Raw genomic sequence first — 15,105 nt, forward strand, 5'->3', positions numbered from 1 at the left:
CAGAGCAGAGTCCTCCCTGAGTCTCCATCTGACACGAAGCAGGTGAGGACCGGAGCATAGCCTGAGAGCAAGCTTTGGGCCCACTTTCAGCCCCGTCTGGTCATCTTCACATATTCGGGGCTCAACAGACAATGAAAGGGATGGGCGAGGGGCCCCTTCCACTCATGCCAACGGTTCTAAGCAGCACAGAAAGTAGCTCAGAGTGGGACCATCAGCTTCTGCAAAGGCCAGGGGTCAGTGTGCACTATAAGCAAGCCATTTTGGTGCAGGGTCCTGGAGTGAACACTGGATCCCCAGTGCTGACATGAGTGACAGCCTCAGGGAACCCCAGAGCCTCGCCGTCAGCCACCCCGGGGCTCCAAGGCCTCCCTGACCTCACCTTCAGTCCTGGAGGAAGAGGAGTACCTTCGTTCCAAGGTCACCTGGTCAGGAATGGGCAGCACCCCGTGCCCAGGATGTAGGCTTCTATGAGCTGGCAGGGGCATGGAATCCTTGGAGAGTCCATTTGTCATGTCCCCAGTGCCTGGGGAAGCTGAGAGGTCACAAGGAGCCGGATGTAGTAGCCACGAAACACTGCCAGCAGCTGCTGGGCCATTTCCTCCGGCTCAGCCTCAGGAACAAGCTGGCAAAGCTCAGTCTGCATGAATGGCTTCTCCGTGGATCCCGGACAGTTGGGAAGGAGAGGAGTTTCCTACAGCAGGTTCTCCAGCCCCTCGGCAGCTGTGGGGCTCACCCCAGTCTCCATGACAACACACAGCTGACTCAATTCGCTTTACAGCAAGGACTCTTGGCTCATCTTCATCTCTCAAATGTGACCGGACAAAAACTGCACACAGGTCTCCAGGTCAAAATAGACAAACCAGAGCTGAATCACACTCTGGCAACTTTCCACCGTGTCCATCACCCCCAGCAGCATCCGGTGTCTCAGGAGGGCTCCGTCGACAGCTGTCAGCCTAAGGTCTGTGTTGGTGTTGGCCTTCCTCTAGTGTCTCTCAAAGATGAGCACGAGAGTCAGGGTGAGGCTCGTGGCAGCCAGGGTCACGAGCAGCACACCTGCCCAGTGGTTCCCCAGGGCGAACATCTGGCTGGTGGAGTAGATGTTGGCCCACACCACCACATAGAACACCACAGCAAAGGCCGGCCACATGGGCCTCGAGTTGTAGATGATGTATCTACTCACTTGGGGCTCTAAGAGGGCTCTCTCAGCCAGGTTCCTGTACTGGTCAGCTGGGACCTGAATTCTCCAGGTAGGCAGCTGCTCTTCAGCAGTTCCCAGGTCAAATGAGATGGGCACACAAGTATTGTCGATCCGGAGCACCGTAAGGACCTGGCCGCTGCAGAGCTCTTGCCCCCAGCCAGGAGGGCTTCCGCCAGTCAAGGGACTCCAGCCAAGGGAGGAGGTGGGCAAGGGGCCAGCTGCCCCACCGGGGTCCATCTGCAGTTCACACACCATAGCAGCACCAGCAGGACTCCTACTTCCCCTTCTTGGAGCCGTGGTTCATCCTAGAACAGCCAGCTCAGCTTCACCTATCTTGGATTGAGGGAAGACTTCTGGAGGCTTCTCAGAGCAGGGAAGAAGGCTCCTGGCTTGGCAAAGGTGGAGGGAGAGAAGGAACTGCCAAGCAGGGAGAGGTACAAACCAGAGGGCAGGATGGGGCCAATCAAGGAGGCCTCCGTTCTCACCCTGTAGCCTCTTATCCAAACTGGAGGCCGTCCCCGCCACCACCACCGCCCCCCGGGGACGCAGAAGGTCGGGGGCACAGCCGCCCGCACCCTGCCTGCCGCCCGTGCCGCTCTCCCGAGTCCCGCCCCCGGGCCGAGCCCAAAAATAAGTTTTTTTTCTTTTTTTTAAAGAAATTTTGGTCACCACAAGGTTGAGAATATTTTCTACTGAAAGGTTTATAACATGAACTTTTACATTTATGTCTATGATTAATTTCCAGGTAATTTTTGTGTATGTTGTGAGATAATGTTCAGAATTTACTTTTTTCCATATGTATATCCAGTTGTTCCAGCAATTTGAAGGCAATCCATAAATATGGTATATCCTTCCATTTTTTAGGTCTTATCTTCTCTCAGCAATATCTTATAGCTTTTTGTAAACAGATATTGCACATATTTTATTAAACTTACCTTAAGTATTTCTTGGATGTTATTATAAATGGCATTTTTTAAAATTTACATGCTATATCTAGTATATAGAAGTACAATGGTCTTTTATACATTGAACTTGGATTCTGCAACCTTGGTACTCTAATTTTTAGTTCTTATAGTTTCATTTTTTTATCTTCATTTTTTAGGTTCCTTAGAATTTCTCTACACAAATGATCATGTCATATGTCTTACTATATCTATTTTTGTACTCTCACTTCTCTTTCTTACCTTCTTTAATGTATTTTTAATAATTTTATTTATTTACTTATTACCTATATCTCAGTGTGTTTTTCCCATAATTGCTTGAGTTTATAGTATGCATTTTTATTAATTATATTTCCATTTTGAGATAATTGTAGATTCTTTAGTATACTGTAGTCTTTGTCACTGTCTGCCTTAAAGCAATATTACTGTGGTCAAAGAAACCTACAGTAGAACACTCCTATTTCCCTCCTCCCAGTCCTTGTGCTATTGTTGTCATACACATTATTTCACCATACGTTATAGACTTCCCATTCATTAGATAGATGACAGGCAGATAGAATTTTTCTTGCTTGACAAACTATAACAATATTTTCAAAAGTAAGATTGTAGATGTTGTAATAAGACATTAAGAAAATATATCTTTGATGGCTTCCAATTTCTCCAAGGTAGGTTTAGAGGTGCTTTGCTGAAGGTAGTGGGGCCAGCAGAAGTATGGATAGTTTAATTAGAATAAATGACTCTGTCATAGCCATTGAAGTTACTTAAGGTTGTCAGGCCTCAATATAGGGACTCATATTGTGAAATGATATTGCTGTGATATGTGAAGTCACTCAGTCATGTCTGACTCTTTGCAATCTCATGGACTGTAACCTACCAGGCTCCTTTGTCCATGGGATTTTATAGGCAAGAGTAGTGGAGTGGATTGCCATTTATCAGCATGCATATACAATTATGCCTCTCTCTAGAGGGGCTATCCCACTTTGAAGGTCAGGAACGGTGGTGATAAGGAGATACCCCTCGTCCAAGGTAAGGAACAGAGGCTGTGCTTTGCTGAAGCAGCTGTGAAGAGAACCCCACTCCCAAGGTAAGAGAAACTCAAGTAAGATGGTAGGTGTTGCAAGAGGGCATCAGAGGGCAGACACACTGAAACCATACTCACAGAAAACTAGTCAATCTAATCACACTAGGACCACAGCCTTGTCTAACTCATTGAAACCAAGCCATGCCCGCGGGGCAACTGAAGACAGGTGGGTCATGGTGGAGAGATCTGACAGGATGTGGTCCACTGGAGAAGGGAATGGCAAACCACTTCATATTCTTCCTTGAGAACCCCATGAACAGTATGAAAAGGCAAAATAATAGGATACCAAAAGAGGAACTCCCCAGGTCATTAGGTGCCCATTATGCTACTGGAGATCAGTGGAGAAATAACTCCAGAAAGAATGAAGGGATAGAGTCAAAGCAAAAAAATACCCAGTTGTGGATGTGACTGGTGACAGAAGCAAGATCCAATGCTGTAAAGAGCAATATTGCATAGGAACCTGGAATGTCAGGTCCATGAATCAAGGCAAATTGGAAGTGGTCAAACAGGAGATGGCAAGGGTGAACGTCGACATTCTAGGAATCAGGGAACTAAAATGGACTGGAATGGATGAATTTAACTCAGATGACCATTATATCTACTACTGCAAGCAGGAATCCCTCAGAAGAAATGGAGTAGCCATCATGGTCAACAAAAGAGTCAGAAATGCAGTACTTGGATGCAATCTCAAAAACGACAGAATGATCTCTGTTCATCTCCAAAACAAACCATTCAATATCACAGTTATCCAAGTCTATGCCCCAACCAGCAACACTGAAGAAACTGAAGTTGAACAGTTCTATGAAGACCTACAAAACCTTTTGGAACTAACACCAAAAAAAGATGTCCTTTTCACTATAGGGGACTGGAATGCAAGAGCAGGAAGTCAAGAAACACCTGGAGTAACAGGCAAATTTGGCCTTGGAATACGGAATGAAGCAGGGCAAAGACTAATAGAGTTTTGCCAAGAAAATGCAATGGTCATAGCAAACACTCTCTTCCAATAACACAAGAGAAGATTCGACACATGGACATCACCAGATGGTCAACACCAAAATCAGATTGATCATATTCTTTGCAGTCAAAGATGGAGAAGCTCTATACAGTCAACAAAAACAAGACCAGGAGCTGACTGTGGCTCAAATCATGAACTCCTTATTACCAAATTCAGACTCAAATTGAAGAAAATAGGGAAAACCACTAGACCATTCAGGTATGACCTAAATCAGATCCCTTATGATTATACAGTGGAAGTGAGAAATAGATTTAAGGGCCTAGATCTGATAGAGTGCCTAATGAACTATGGACTGAGGTTCATGACAATGTACAGGAGACAGGGATCAAGAACATCCCCATGGAAAAGAAATGCAAAAAAGCACAATGGCTGTCTGGGGAGGCCTTACAAATAGCTGTGAAAAGAAGAGAGGCAAAAAGCAAAGGAGAAAAGGAAAAATATAAGCATCTGAATGCAGAGTTCCAAAGAATAGCAAGAAGAGATAAGAAAGCCTTCTTCAGGGATCAATGCAAAGAAATAGAGGAAAAGAACAGAATGGGAAAGACTAGAGATCTGTTCAAGAAAATTAGAGATACCAAGGGAACATTTCATGCAAAGATGGGCTCCATAAAGGACAGAAATGGTCTGGACATAACAGAAGCAGAAGATATTAAGAAGAGGTGGCAAGAATACACGGAAGAGCTGTACAAAAAAAATCTTCACAACCCAGATAATCATGATGATGTGATCACTAATCTACAGCCAGACATCTTGGAATGTGAAGCCAAGTTGGCCTTAGGAAGCATCACTATGAACAAAGCTAGTGAAGGTGATGGAATTCTAGTTGAGCTGTTTCGAATCCTTAAAGATGATGCTGTGAAAGTGCTGCACTCAATATGCCAGCAAATTTGGAAAACTCAGCAGTGGCCACAGGACTGGAAAAGGTCAGTTTTCATTCCAATCCTAAAGAAAGGCAAGGCCAAAGAATGCTCAAACTACCATACAATTGCACTCATCTCACATGCTAAAGTAATGCTCAAAATTTTCCAAGCCAGGCTTCAGCAATACGTGAACCATGAACTCCCTGATGTTCAAGCTGGTTTTAGAAAAGGCAGAGGAACCAGAGATCAAATTGCCAACATCCGCTGGATCATGGAAAAAGCAAGAGAGTTCCAGAAAAACATCTATTTCTGTTTTATTGACTATGCCTAAGCCTTTGACTGTGTGGATCATAATAAACTGTGGAAAATTCTGAAAGAGATGGGCATACCAGACCACCTGACCTGCCTCTGGAGAAATCTGTATGCAGGTCAGGAAGCAACAGTTAGAAGTGGACTTGGAACAACAGACTGGTTCCAAATAGGAAAAGGAGTACGTCAAGGCTGTATATTTTCAGTCTGCTTATTTAACTTCTCTGCAGAATACATCATGAGAAACGCTGGACTGGAAGAAACACAAGCTGGAATCAAGATTGCCGGGAGAAATATCAAAAACCTCAGATGTACAGATGACACCACCCTTATGGCAGAAAGGGAAGAGGAGCTATAAAGCCTCTTGATGAAAGTGAAAGAGGAGAGTAAAAAAGTTGGCTTAAAACTCAACATTCAGAAAATACAAGATCATGGCATCCGGTCCCATCACTTCATGGGTAATAGATGGGGAAACAGTGGAAACAGTGTCAGACTTTATTTTTTTGGGTTCCAAAATCACTGCACATGGTGACTGCAGCCATGAAATTAGAAGACGCTTACTCCTTGGAAGGAAAGCTATGACCAACCTAGATAGTATATTCAAAAGCAGAGACATTACTTTGCTGACTAAGGTCCGTCTAGTCAAGGCTATGGTTTTTCCTGTGGTCATGTATGGAGGTGAGAGTTGGACTGTGAAGAAGGCTGAGCGCCGAAGAATTGATGCTTTTGAAGTGTGGTGTTGGAGAAGACTCTTGAGGGTCCCTTGGGCTGCAAGGAGATCCAACCAGTCCATTCTGAAGGAGATCAACCCTTGGATTTCTTTGGAAGGGATGATGCTAAAGCTGAAGCTCCAGTACTTTGGCCACCTCATGCGAAGAGTTGACTCATTGGAAAAGACCCTGACGCTGGGAGGGATTGGGGGCAGGAAGAGAAGGGGACAACCGAGGATGAGATGGCTGGATGGCATCACGGACTCGATGGGCGTGAGTCTGAGTGGACTCCGGGAGTTGGTTATGGACAGAGAGGCCTGGCGTGCTGCGATTCATGGGGTCGCAAAGAGTCGGACACGACTGAGCAACTGAACTGAACTGAACTGAATTTTATATATTGGACAGCACTCTAGATCAAAGTTGTCCAATATGTTAATAAATATAGTGCAAGGCACAAATGTGAATTACATAAGTAATTTTAAGTTTTCTAGAAGGCACATTAAAATGTGAAAGACAGATAATATTAATGTGTCTTATTTAATCCAATACATCTAAATTACATCAACATGTGTAATCAGTATAAATATTTTCCTACTGAATCTTTGTAATCAAGTGTGTATTTTATATTTACAGGCCATCTCAATTCAGGTTAGTCACATTGCAAATTCTCAATAGCTGCACATGGACAGTGTCTACAGTTTTACACAGAACATCTCTGGACAATTTATTTTTTTCCTTTTCTAACAGCTATATGGTGAGTCACAGACAGAATTACAAATCAAGCTCTATCATGTGTATTTTTTCTGATTGAGGCCACTCTGAAATTACCCTGCAGCATAATTAAAACGAGTAATATGATGAGAGACATAATACTTCAAGTTGCCAGGTGAACAGAAAGGATTGTAGAAACTGAAGGCTAGATGTTAGTCAAAATCAACAAAAGGTGAGTCACGCGTACAGAACTGAGTGTTACTGAACGATCTTGTAAATGAACGCAAGTTAAGTTCCTTCCTGCTTCTGAAATTCTTTTGTTTTTTTTATTTTCATTTCTTTCTTTCCCTTAAAGATTCTTTATAATTTCCCTGGGACCTGAAGGACATGTACCTTAATAGAACTGGCACATGTAATTCCACTTCCCAGATGACACATATTTTAGACATTATATTTTAAAAGGGAACATCAGGATGCTGAACCATAACCTATAAATATCAAATATATTTTAAAATATAAGACTGATCATGGACATTAGGAGGCTTCATCGTCCTGAGTCTTTAAATGTCTTGTAATTCAAATTGTTTCTTGAAGAGTCTCAAAATAACAATATATAGACAGCTTCAGAGATACAGGCAGGTATGGAGATAGACTGGTTCATATATGCACCAGTCAATGGACACACTGGTTTGGGGTATTTGTTGCTACATAATGAACTTCTCCAAATTTCATTTGCTTAAAACACCACTCTTCTGTTCATCTGCTCATGATTCTGAAATTTGGACAGAGCTTGGCGAGGTGCACTTATCTCTCTTCTACATTGCACCAGCTGGTGTGGATCACTGGGTACTGGAGAAGAAAATTTCATGATGGCCTTTCACACAGCATTTGCTGTCTGTTGACCAGGAGCCCAGCTCTGGCTGCTGGCTGAGAGCCTTGGCTCTCCTTCAGGTGGCCTTTCCGTGTGGCTAGATTGGGTTCTCAGGGCATGTTCAGACTTCCTCAATAACAGCTAACTTCCCTCACATCCTGAGCACCAAAGAAGAGCTGCTGACCCTTCTTGAGTTTCCGCCCTAGACCTGGCACAGTATCACCTTCACAGTATCTCGTTACTCAGAGCACATCACAAGGGTAGGCCAGATACAAAGCAAGAGAACCATGCAGGGTGTGAATACTGGGAACTATGGTTCACTTGGGGCCACCGAAAACACTAATTCACGTGAATGAACTTGCTTCACATTTTAAATTTTCAATCAATTGTTTTCTGAATCTTCAATTTTTTAACAGCCTATCCATGTTCCATTGTTGCAATATCTTCTCAAATATCTGAGGATATTAATAAAAATCATTTAAAATTTTCCTTTTTTTCCTAAATAGTCTGTTTCCACCAAGGTCAGATTTTCTTTTCTTTTTTAAACTTTCTTTTGAACTAGTTTCTTGTTTTGTTTTCCCACCTTTGTCTTTCTCCTTTAACTTACTGATCTTCCTGAAAAAGCTTGTCATCCTGGGTTTCCATTTAGATTTATAAAAGAAAAACTAAGTCATTTAATAGAGATTCTGGCACAGGTTTCCTCTACCATTCTCTGATACTTGAGTTCCCAAATGAAAAGGTAGTGGGATCTTTGTACTTGTGCAGAGAGAGGGATAACCATACAGGTATGTTTGTGGGGAGTAGACAGGCAGGCTCACCCCTGCCTCCATCCTCGTGGTAAAAATAAAGACAGACTTACTCTAAGGTGGCCATCACATTCCCGCATCTAAGCCCTAGCCTCTCCGAGCAGATTCTCCCTCCAAGATCAGGTCTCAGGTTTCCTTTTGGGGGCGTGTACTGTTATTGCCAATTGCTCTGTGTGCTGGGGGACCAGTGGTAGAAAGAGAGAAAGGTGTTTGAGTAACAGACTCACCACCTCAGTAGATTAATTGTCCTGATTACTACCCTGCATCTCTCTTTTACTCTTGCTGCTGCTGCTTAGTCACTTTAAGTGTAAGTAAGTGTAGTCGCTCAGTCGTGTCCAACTCTTTGTGACCCCATGGACTGTAGGCCACCAGGCTCCTCTATCCATGGGATTCTCCAGGCAAGAATACTAGAGTGGGTTGCCATTTCCTTCTCCAAGGGACCATCCCAACCCAGAGATCGAACTTGGGTCTTCCGCATCACAGGCAGATGCTTTATCCTCTGAGCCACCTTCATCTGGGTTAGGTCACTTTAGCCATGTCCAACTCTTTGAAACCCTATGTACTGTAGCCTGCCAGGTTCCATGGGAATTCTGTAGGCAAGAATACTGGAATGAGTGCTGTTTCCTTCTCCAGGGATTCTTCCCAACCCAGGGATTGAATCAGGGTCTCCTGCATTGCAGACATATTCTTTACCAGCTGAGCCACCAGGGAAACCCCTCTTCTACTCTTGAAAATGAAAGTGAAGTTGCTCAGTCATGTCGGGCTCTTTGTGACCCCATGCCCTGTAGCCCACCAGGCTTCTCCATCCATGGTATTCTCCAGGCAAGAATACTGGAGTGGGTTGCCATTTCCTTCTCCAGGAGATCTTCCTGACCCAGAGATTGAACCCAGGTCTCCCATACTGTAGGCAGACACTTTACCATCTGAGCCACCAGGGAAGTCAGCTTCTACCTCTCAATTCAGTCAGTTCAGTAGCTCAGTCGTGTCCGACCCTTTGCGACCCCATGAATCGCAGCATGCCAGGCCTCCTTGTCCATCACCAACTCCGGAGGTCACTCAGACTCATGTCCATCCAGTCAGTGATGCCATCCAGCCATCTCATCCTCGGTTGTCCACTTCTCCTCCTGCCTCCAATCCCTCCCACAATCACAGTCTTTTGCAATGAGTCAACTCTTTGCATGAGGTGGCCAAAAGCAAACTCTCTTGCTTTTTCCATGATCCAGGGGATGTTGGCAACTTGATCTTTGGTTCCTGTTCCTTTTCTAAAACCAGCTTGAATATCTTGAAGTTCACAGTTCATGTATTGCTGAAGCCTGGCTTGGAGAATTTTGAGCATTACTTTACTAGCATGTGAGATGTGTGCAATTGTGTGGTAGTTTGAGCATTCTTTGGCCTTGCCTTTCTTTGGGATTGGAATGAAAACTGACCTTTTCCAGTCCTGTGGCCACTGCTGAGTTTTCCAAATTTGCTGGCATATTGAGTGCAGAACTTTCACAGCATCATCTTTCAGGATTTGAAATAGCTCTACTGGAATTCCATCACCTCCACTAGCTTTGTTCATAGTGATGCTTTCTAAGGCCCACTTGACTTCACATTCCAGGATGTCTGGCTCTAGGTGAGTGATCACACCATCGTGATTATCCAGGTCATGAAGATCCATTTTGTACAGTTCTTCTGTGTACTCTTGCCACAATAAACTGTGGAAAATTCTGAGAGAGATGGGAATACCAAACCACCTGACCTGCCTCTCGAGAAATCTGTATGCAGGTCAGGAAGCAACAGTTAGAACTGGACATGGAACAACAGACTGGTTCCAAATAGGAAAAGGAGTACGTCAAGGCTGTATATTTTTAGTCTGCTTATTTAACTTCTATGCAGAGTACATCATGAGAAACGCTGGACTGGAAGAAACACAAGCTGGAATCAAGATTGCCGGGAGAAATATGAAAAACCTCAGATATGCAGATGACACCACCCTTATGGCAGAAAGGGAAGAGGAGCTATAAAGCCTCTTGATGAAAGTGAAAGAGGAGAGTGAAGAAGTTGGCTTAAAGCTCAACATTCAGAAAACAAGGATCATGCCATCGGTCCCATCACTTCATGGGAAATAGATGGGGAAACAGTGGAAACAGTGTCAGACTTTATTTTTTTGGACTCCAAAATCATTGCACATGGTGATTGCAGCCATGAAATTAAAAGACACCTATTCCTTGGAAGAAAAGTTATGACCAACCTAGATAGTATATTCAAAAGCAGAGACATTACTTTGCCAAGTAAGGTCTGTCTAGTCAAGGCTATGGTTTTTCCTGTGGTCATGTATGGAGGTGAGAGTTGGACTGTGAAGAAGGCTGAGCGCCGAAGAATTGATGCTTTTGAAGTGTGGTGTTGGAGAAGACTCTTGAGGGTCCCTTGGACTGCAAGGAGATCCAACCAGTCCATTCTGAAAGAGATCAACCCTTGGATTTCTTTGGAAGGAATGATGTGAAAGCTGAAACTCCAGTACTTTGGCCACCTCATGCAAAGAGTTGACTCATTGGAGAAGACTTTGATGGTGGGAAGGATTGGGGGCAGGAGGAGAAGGGGACTACCGAGGATGAGATGGCTGGATGGCATCACTGACTCAGTGGACATGAGTCTGAGTGAACTCCAGGAGTTGGTGATGGACAGAGAGGCCTGGTGTGCTGCGATTCATGAGGTCGCAAAGAGCCAGACACAACTGAGCGACTGAACTGAACTGAACTATTGTGATCCACACAGTCAAAGGCTTTGGCATAGTCAATAAAGCAGAAATAGATTTTTTTTCTGGAACTCTCTTGCTTTTTCCATGATCCAGCGGATGTTGGCAATTCTTAGTACCTGCTAATTCAGAGCTTGGACCTACCCTGAATCTCCACTTGGGAGCAAAACTCCCCCATGTGCTGCAGCCCTCCATGGAGAGTGTTTTGCTGGCAGTTCAGGTATTTGAGAAGATATTGCATCAACAGAACATGAATAGGCTGCTGAAAAGTAGACCATTTAGAAAATAATGTGGTTTCTGCTATAAAAGTTTAATAGTGGGGCTGGATAATAAGGCTAAGGAAACTGTTAAGCTCTTATGTGTGTGTTAGCCCTTCAATCATGTCCAGACTCTTTGTGACTCCATAGACTGTAGCCTACCAGGCTCCTCTCTCCATGGAATTCTCCAGGCAAGAATACTGGAGTGGGTTGCCATTTCCTTCTCCAGGGGATCTTCCCAACGCAGGGATGAAACCTGGATCTCCTGCATTGCAGACATATTCTTTACCATCTGAGCCACCAGGGAAGCTCACAGAATTAAAGAAAAAGAATATAATCTATGAAAGACACGAAGCACCAAGCCAAGTGTCCAACATCCATCCCCTCAAAATCGAATCCATTTAATGCAAAGAGGATATAATTGGGGGAATATAAATAAATAAATTTCTCAGAGCCAAAAAGCAAACCCCTCAAATCTTCAGAATGAAATGTGTTCATCTCAGAATGAAATGAATCCATTTTTATTTATGCTGAGTAGCATGAATAAAAAAAGATACACACACATTGGTACAAAACCTCACCAAGGCTAGAGACTCCTGAAAACTGCCATAAAGAAAAAATAAAGCACACAAAAAGTAGGTAGCTACAAAGGGTCAAATCTTAGACTGATGATAGACACTGTATTATCAATACTGGAAGCCAGAAGACATTCTAGCTATACCTCTAGGTATAAGGTCGGACCCAGGGGCCATAACGGGCGGGGGAAGTCTCTAATGGAAGGAGCCTCCCAGACCCCAGGAGAACAATGACAGCACACTCGCCAGTTAAAGCCGCCCTGCCCCAGCCACGAAGAAGGACCTGTTAGCCTGCAACACCCTGAACCGGCAACCTATCCAAACCCCCATCCACTAACCCAGCCATCCCTCGCAGTGTGCATATATAAACAAACTTCTAACACGGTCTGGGCGCAGACTTTCTTGACCTGCCTCAGGTATGGGAACCCCTCCCAGGAGCGCTTCACCATTAAAAAGCCTGTTAGAGAATAAATTTGAATCAGTTCTAATGATATGGATGAAATTGGAGCCGATTATACAGAGTGAAGTAAGCCAGAAAGAAAAACACCAATACAGTATACTGACACATATATATGGAATTTAGAAAGATGGTAATGATGACCCTGTATGCGAGACAGCAAAAGAGACACAGATGTATAGAATGGACTTTTGGACTGTGAGGGAGAGGGTGGGATGATTTGGGAGAATGGCATTGAAACATGTATACTATCATGTAAGAAATGAAGCGCCAGTCTATGTTCGATACAAGATACAGGATGCTTGGGGCTGGTGCACGGGGATGATCCAGAGAGATGATATGGGGTGGGAGGTAGGAGGGGAATTCAGGATTGGGAGCTCGTATACACCTGTGGCGGATTCATGTCAGTGTATGGCAAAACCAATACAGTATTGTAAAGTAGAGTAAAAACAAAATTTAAAAAAAAAAATAAATGATAGCACCTATTTAGAACTCCCACACAGCAGATACTCAGTTAAGAGAGTCCTAATGATGATTTAGGCTTTGAATCAGCAAACTTTCATTGAACTCTTTTGATAACGATGGTGGGAGAGGGAAATGAGAAGGAGCCCTTGATTTTCATCCTAATATGTGAGTCACAGAAGGCTGAGTGCCAAAGAATTGACGCTTTTGAACTGTGGTGCTGCAGAAGACTCTTGAGAGCTTCTGGGACTGCAAGGAGATCAAACAGGTCAATCCTAAAGGAAACCAGTTCTGAATATTCATTGGAAGGACTGAGGCTGAAGCTGAAGCTCCAATAGTTTGGTCACCTGATGCAAAGAGCCAACTCATTGGAAAAGCCCCTGATGCTGGGAAAGATTGAGGGCAAGAGGAGAAAAGGGCGGCAGAGGAGGAGATGGTTAAATATCATCACTGACTCAACAGATATGAATTTGAGCAAACTCAGGGAGATAATAGAGGATGGTGGGGGGAGCTGGCATGCTACATTCCATGGGGTAGCACAGAGCCAGACACGACTTAGCAACTGAACAACAACTGTGAGTTACAATCACCAGTGGTTTTTCCATTTTATTTTGGGGATGAATAAAATCTCCAGCTCTAACTGGTAAAAAAATTAAAAAAATAAAAAGCCTGTTAGACACTGTTTCGGTGTCCTGGTCTTTTACCTAACACTAGGGTGCTGAGAAAATAGAACTTGTGACCCTACACCCACCAGCATGGCTGTCCCAAGGGAAGGATGGAGAGAGGCAGAGGATACAGCAGAGCATCTGGGTTCTTCCCCATAGACAGAAGGTCCATCGTATGGTTGCACAGGACACAGGCCAGCAGCACAGCTGGAGTACGACCTTTCTGCCTTCACGTCTCCCTAAAAGTACCCGGCTCCTGCTGTGCCACCTGGCTCAGGTGAGCATTCCAATAGAAAAGCCCTATTTAGTATTATTTCGTATTGAACCCTCTTCCTCTGACTTCTCTCCTGCCAGCACACCACAAGCAAGTAACAGCATGTTCAAGAATGTTTATTGTGAGACAAAGTGAACCCAATGTCAGTTTGCAGGCACACCTGCCCTCCAGCGGATCTACATTTGAAGCCAGTTCCTGCTTCAGTCAGTCACCATGGGGACTAAGTTCATTTCAGAACTGCAAGCAGTCAAAGAGTTTATCTCCTGTAATCTTTTTGGGGAAAAAAAAAAAAAATAGACTTGGCAATCCATTTGGAAACTGAAAAATGAAGTGAAAAAAGAGGAATTTAAGAAAAAACAGATGGGAGGATCTACAATAATATGGAATTATTCCAAGGATAAAATGTAAAGCAGATAGTTCCATAGACAGTTTATAAAACAATTGACCCAAATTAGAATTTGAGGTTAAAGGACTCCGAGATGACCATCTCAAAGAATGAATTTCAATCAAAAAAATAGTATTAAAGACAAGGAAGAATTTTACTCTTTAATAAGGAAGCTACTCTTTCCCCTTGATACACAAAAGAGAAAGAATTAGAAATTCTGGGAAAAACAAACAAAAGTAAGAAATCCCATTGCAAAGATGTAGCAAACTAAATGACATGATTTTGAGCAATGGTATAAAGTCAGAAGAGAATTCATTTGACCCATGCACTGGAACATTCTCCTTGGAACTGCAGTTTTAGTGGCATGATTTCATTAGAATTTGGTTCTGCAATAAGTGAAAAATATGTAGTTATAGTGTTATGTTATGCCAATATAATGTTAATTTATATTAGTATATTTATAGTTATGATAATTATGTTTAATATTATAATAATTACAATTAATATATTAAAATTATAATCTTATACCAATATAATATTGGTAGTGACATATAATTTTTTAGACTCAATCTATAGACAAAACATGAGAGATATAATTACAGGTACAGAACAAAATCCAAGTGGTATAACTTTACAAAAATAATTCAGTAGCGTAAATGACAAAAGAGGTGAAAGAGGCTGAATTATCTTTGAAGGGCCCACTTTTACCAAGTGATGGCACTCTCTTTACTGAGTCAGTTTACTGAGTCAGAAGTATATACTTGAGTAGGTTGTTTAGTTCATTCTAAAAT

General features: G+C 43.2%; 1 pseudogene; it reads right to left on the reverse strand.

Moving 5' to 3' along the window:
* Nucleotides 1-418: 418 nt before the first annotated feature.
* Nucleotides 419-1,453, reverse strand: LOC128060987 (transmembrane protein 268-like; annotated as a pseudogene).
* Between the last annotated feature and the right edge of the window lie 13,652 nt (nt 1,454-15,105).

Source organism: Budorcas taxicolor, chromosome 15, assembly GCF_023091745.1.
Source record: "Budorcas taxicolor isolate Tak-1 chromosome 15, Takin1.1, whole genome shotgun sequence".
In the NCBI taxonomy this organism is placed as follows: domain Eukaryota; kingdom Metazoa; phylum Chordata; class Mammalia; order Artiodactyla; family Bovidae; genus Budorcas; species Budorcas taxicolor.